This window comes from Diadema antillarum, unplaced genomic scaffold, assembly GCF_040938485.1.
Source record: "Diadema antillarum isolate AM-2024a unplaced genomic scaffold, OU_Dant_1.0 seq00000285_RagTag, whole genome shotgun sequence".
In the NCBI taxonomy this organism is placed as follows: Eukaryota; Metazoa; Echinodermata; class Echinoidea; order Diadematoida; family Diadematidae; genus Diadema; species Diadema antillarum.
This window is the reverse complement of record NW_027271313.1, coordinates 304,317-310,478: the sequence shown is the minus strand read 5'-3', so window position 1 is coordinate 310,478 and position 6,162 is coordinate 304,317.

Below are 6,162 nucleotides of genomic sequence, written 5' to 3'. Positions count from 1 at the left end.
GCTCTAAGAATTGGTCTAGTCCTCAACGCTATACAATAGTTCATGTTCGTGTATTCCCATAAGAAAATGCAAACAAGAGTCAATCATGAGTTGATGTTGCTGTTGGGTTTTTTTTTTTTTGTTTAAGATCTAAATCAGAAGTCATGATATAAAATGCCTAGGTGGAAGTAAAACACTTGTAATAAATAGTGTAAAATATACAAAATATTATACGTATCATATGGAAGCTTTCATTGTGGCATGGCGTTTTTCTGATTATGTATTGGTAGCACAACTTTGAAAACGACTGTAGAAAACAGAGTGGGCATTTCAAGTTAGTCAAGTACAGTTTCAATATTTAGTTATGGGTGATTGGAATGTCACACTCAGCTATTAATAAAACAGCCAGTGATCGATTCTAGATTTATTTGCAGGAATCAACAGCAGCCGAATAGTACTCTGATCGTTAAGAAACTACAAGTCATTTTCTAGTTTGCCACACCATGTCAGCCAACTTTTCTCTAAAGTATTGGAATCATCGGGTATTTTCATTTCTCAGTTTTTTATGTAAGGTTTCAAGGTACAATATTTCGCCGCTGTCGTAATACTCTACTCATCCTACAATGTATCGTCTACACTATTCATCTTGTCACAAAAAGGAGTGAAGTATATAATTATGTTTTGTTAAAGAAAGGAAATGAAATTTGATTTGAATTGAATTGCATTGTAAATCAAGAGTGGTAGAGACTCGCAATATTTACACTCTATCAGAAAAGAAAGATAGAACAATTTTAAATGACTGAATGCACTTACTTTCTGTGATTCCCCTTGCAGTTGACGTTTGTCCAGTACGTTATTTTCTGTTAAAAAATTGAAAATAATGTCATTTATGTGGTCTTTCTTCCGCCTCCATTCACACAACAACACCAAAAAGCAACATAAATAAGAATACGTTGTAAAATACATAAAAGTGTCATTAAGGTCCATGTTACATTGTGCATTGAAATATAGTAACATTTATGGTATACGTATTCATGAGTGTACATGAATATAGCACAGAACGATTTAATACATTAAAGGCATAATTTACCATTTGCAGATGAAACAAAAACCCAGCATTGGTGCTTTAAAATAGTTTTGAAATGTGAGTTAGGGGTAGAAACAACCATTGGGAAATCTGAATCGGTAAAATCGATGTTAAGTACTGTTAAATAAACAAAATGTGAACAATAGTTATGATAAAAATGTTTCCAGACTAAACCGTCTACAGTTACGGTTTATTGAGAAAAATAAAGATATCTCCTTATATTTTAGGCTTTATCGCAAAAAAAAAAAATTATATGATACGATGTTTTGTGGTACAACAGACCTACACTGTACACATATGCATTAAATGTCATATCTTGAAACTTTTTGAAATCACTCTTCCCAAAGGTAAACAGGACCTTTAACGTATAAACTTATTTGCAACTTGAACAAGAACATGCATAAAGGTAATGTAGCTATACAGACATGACAAGCATTTGGCATGCGACAGCCTAGAGATAATAATGTGATATGATGCTGAGATCGGTACAGTTCGTTATTCCAAAGGTTCGTTAATCCGAAAATGAAAAAAAAAGAGGTTTGTTAAATGAACATTGCCCGGTGTATCTAACATTACTTTTGCTTTATTTAGTGTCATCATGCCATTAAACTATTAATCATAATCATCGTAATCAATTGCCTCAGGTTTGGTTACTGACTGACTACTGACATTGTGCATTGCAGAGCAAAGAGCATTGTCAATATAAATGACATAATTTGAGCTAACAATATGCGTTTGTAACTTTCTTTATTATTCTCTTATCAAATTAAGTGCGGATGTATTGTACCCTTATTTATTTATTTAAAAAAAAATCCGTGGAGACTTTCCAATGCACAGGTTGATGAGTTAGGGTTAAGAGAGAATACGAATTTTCTAAGAGTTCCAGACAACTCCACACCTCCCACAGTATTTGCCAAAAAAAAAAAGAAGGAAAAATCCTGAATTATTCGGAAGATTAAAAAATTTAGAAAAATTAGACGTTTCCTTAGAGAAATTTGGACTCGCCATCTCGGCACGTGAGGTCAATCAAAACAGGAGTTAGTTTCAGTACATCATGTGACATAAATAAGAGGGTGGGGGGGGGGGGTATCGTCAGCTCTTCTCTTCGGGACGAAACAGAAGCAGAGGAGTTAGAATGGAGAGTAGCCGGACGACCGATTAGTCTTCTAATTGGCATCTTGCATTTCAGTCCCATTAATGTCATGTCTAATTTGAAGGTAGCCCGTGAGTGGAATGAAGACACGTCAGCACGGTCTGGCTGCCTTCTGGCGGGAGTCGGGCCGCGTGTCGTCTGATCTGTGTCTGGCGATTGTTATGGTGCATTCAGTCCTGACAGCAATTATCCCAGCCAACTCGATGATAAACATTGTCATAAATAGCCGATATTTTAATTGCTTTATAGTTCCCAGATGTAAACAGGACTTTTCCCCGAACAGAAAGTATTTTGGACTTGCCGACATGTATACGAATTCTATATAACGCAATCTAAGTACATGACAATACAAACCACAATTAATCTTTATAATGTATTAAGGAGTGGAATATAGAAAAAATATAGACAAAAGGATGGATTTCTTGATTTGCGTTTTGAAATACAAGAAACTTCATGAGATGAATTTACGGGAGAGTCTGAACTTTTTTACCGTTATCATCGCAGACCATTCAAGAGTATTATCACTAGCATTATTATTATTATTATTATTATTATTATTATTATTATTATTATTGTTGTTGTTGTTGTTATTATTATTATTATTACTGTTATTATTATTATTATCATTATGCCTTCATGTTTTGAATGGATAGCATATAATTGCGCATTTAAAGTTAATCCAACTAGCAAGCTTTTCATATCCTTAGTTGACTTAGAATAACTCTTTCTCAACACATTGCTTAACTATTCACGGTATCCTCTTGATAACACAAGTTATGAGAGAGCGAGAGAGAGAGAGAGAGAGAGAGTATAGTCAGCGTATAGCAAGAAGATGGTTACATTATACACTGAAGATTTTTTGTTGTTGATATCATATGCCTTTAGACAACGTTAGTAAAGAGAAATAATGGTGTGTCCCTCGATTAGCGCGCTGGATATAGCGCACAGGAACCATCACGCTGTTTTTCAATAAAACTTAATGGCAGCAAGTGTCATGTAACTTGAACATGATACGCACCGACAATCGTGTAATGGGGTGACAAGTGAGCGGCTGTAAGGAATTTTCACTCAACTTTCATTACATAGCAACATTATAAAGGTAGAGTATAGCGAAGTGCACTCAGTACCTCTATAGATTTGAGATGAGTTACACTACATTATCAAGCGCTAAGAGATGTTTCACCACTTCTCCAATTACAAACACAATCATCATTATTACTTCTGTAGCTACTATTCATTAGTATTGAGAATTTTAGCTGATATCCTGTAGATCTGTCACTTCGTCACTTCAACAAAAAAAAGTCCCCGAGTCATCCGCTTTACCAAGAAAGAGTTTCCTTAAACTAAAGAAGCATTAAAAATTCGTTTGTGTGATTGTTTGTTCATGTCTGTGGTTTTTTAATTGATCTTAGTTTGATTTTAACGGTTGATTTTATACATAAAAAGAAAATTCGCTTTTTCTTCAGTTTTCCCTACTATTACCCCCTCCCCCCCCCACACACACACACGCACACACACACACACATTCACGTTTAAAGATGATATTTCTAATCGTTTCGCTTAACGTTTCTTTCTTTAATTATTCCCATTCTTTCTTGCTTCTATTCCTAATAGCCCCTCCGCTTGATAGAAAGCTCAGCAACGTTGGACCGCCAAAATCAATGTTGTCTTTTTTTCCCCTGTATCTTCATTCTGTTCTTACAGCATTCGTCATAATCTTTTTAAACGATTTTCCCCAGCACACTATAGGGACGGTATCCTTTGCCTGTACAAAACAAGGATACATTATTATTACATATATAACACTAATATGGTAGAAATATCTTAATATTTTAATGTGTTAGATCATGTTCTATGATGTTTGGTCACTCCATCAGTTTTATACATTCACTTATTTAAAACTTCTGCTCAAAGGTGTAAGTCATTATTACAGTGTATCTCCCGTTAATGTTCATGGTGGAATGGTTTGTTATATAGCTTAAGATAAAGTGTGGGCGTAACCTGATTACGGAAATTATTCAAGAAGAGCCCGGGGCCATCTCAGTTCCTCCGCAATAGGATGTACGAAATATCGATCATCGCGATCATTTTTTTTTCACATTGCATTAGTCAACTGACTGGCGTGATGTTACTTGGAAATGACCAAAAAAAATTATATTTGGAACATTTCCTTGGCTTCTAAAGTCGGAACCATTGAACGTAAAATTAAAGAAAAATATCTATCATTATCGATGTATTATATTTGACAGAGGAAATGAATACAAACTATAAGGACTGACCTACTGGTACTGAACGTTCAGCGGAAAATAATTTCGGAGGATGTTGACATCGTCATAATTATTATACAGAGAATCACTCTAGGAGGAAAAATGTATATTTTACTAAACAAAACACACGAACGTATAATTCATATTACAATGAAGTGACGTCAAAAGTGGCCATGAGAGTAAAGTCATTTATGAGGCAATAATAATCTGAATTTGCTCAGATGATTTCTTGGTTCAATGTCATAAGAAATTCATTGCATTTTATAAACACATGACAATCATAAGAACAAAGACAAAAGGAGACCGCCATATAGAAGCACTGGAGTAGATTAACCAGAATATAAGCGGGAGGAAACTGCTGAAATTAATTATGTTGAAATACATTTTTTCTGTCTCTGTTCATAGGCCTAAATATCTACATATAGGCGTACATTATGTTTATTATTGGAAAACACCGAGCTGCTTCTTGAAAGAGGGACAAACCAGGTATCCATGACAGTCTGTGTCAAACAGGAAAGTCATAGCACATTATTTTTTAAAGGCATTATTTACTATTTGAAGATGAAACGAAAACCCAGCTTTAGTGCTTTAAGATAGTTCTGAAATGTGAATTAGGGATAGAAACAAACAATGTAAAAATGTTAATCAGTTTAATCAGTGTTAAGTATTTTTAGATATACAAAATGTGAACAATAGTTATAATGAAATTGTTTTTAGACTAAACCGTCAACAGTTATGGTTTAGTGAGAAAAATAATGATATCTCCTTATTTTTTAGGCTTTATTGCCAAGTTTTTATATGGCAGGATGTTTTGTGATACAACTGACCTACACATATGCATCAAATATGATAACTCGAACATTTTTACATCATCACATGCTCCCAATGGTAAACAGAAGATAAGTACCTTTAACCTTAAATTAATTGCATCACTTATTCTTGCACTTGAACGTGGAACGCGACAACTGAATGCAGCAAGCACACAATACCTGTGCTTTTGAAAGGGAAGCATGCATTGATCACACATGACGAACTGACCGACTGAAGCTACACGTACTTGTAACATGCATTGATTCAATATTGATAATACAAGGTTCAAAGTCACGGAGGAAATAATTTCACTGCGATGAAAAATAAATCTGATTTTCCTTGATGGAGAGATTCCTGCTGGTAAGAAGAGCAGGGGAACCAGAAAAACCCTCGCCTCCATGGAATATACACAAGAACTTGATAAACCTCTCGCCAGCTGCATTGGGATTAGTCACAAAGTAATAATGTCATAATGAGTCATGAATTGAAATGAAATGAAATGAAATGAAATGAAATGAAATGAAATGAAATTTATTTGCCAAACAATAACATCGATAACAAACGTGATATAACTGATATTAGAATCTTGCTGGATCAAAAAATGAAATTTTGTTTTAGTCTTGTATCATAACTATGTCATGCTCAACTTTTAAACAATACTCAGACACATAGTGGAGCAGATTGCGATGAGTTAAGTCAAACATTACAGATCCAATTATACATTTGTACGATCTATAAATGTCTAGCTTTTGTGCATTATAAGATAAAGGACGAGCATACTCCTTTGAAGCAGATCACACGTACTAATTTCTTTTGTAACAAAAATACAGAGTGTAAGCATGTAAGCATGTAAACTTCTAGACCAT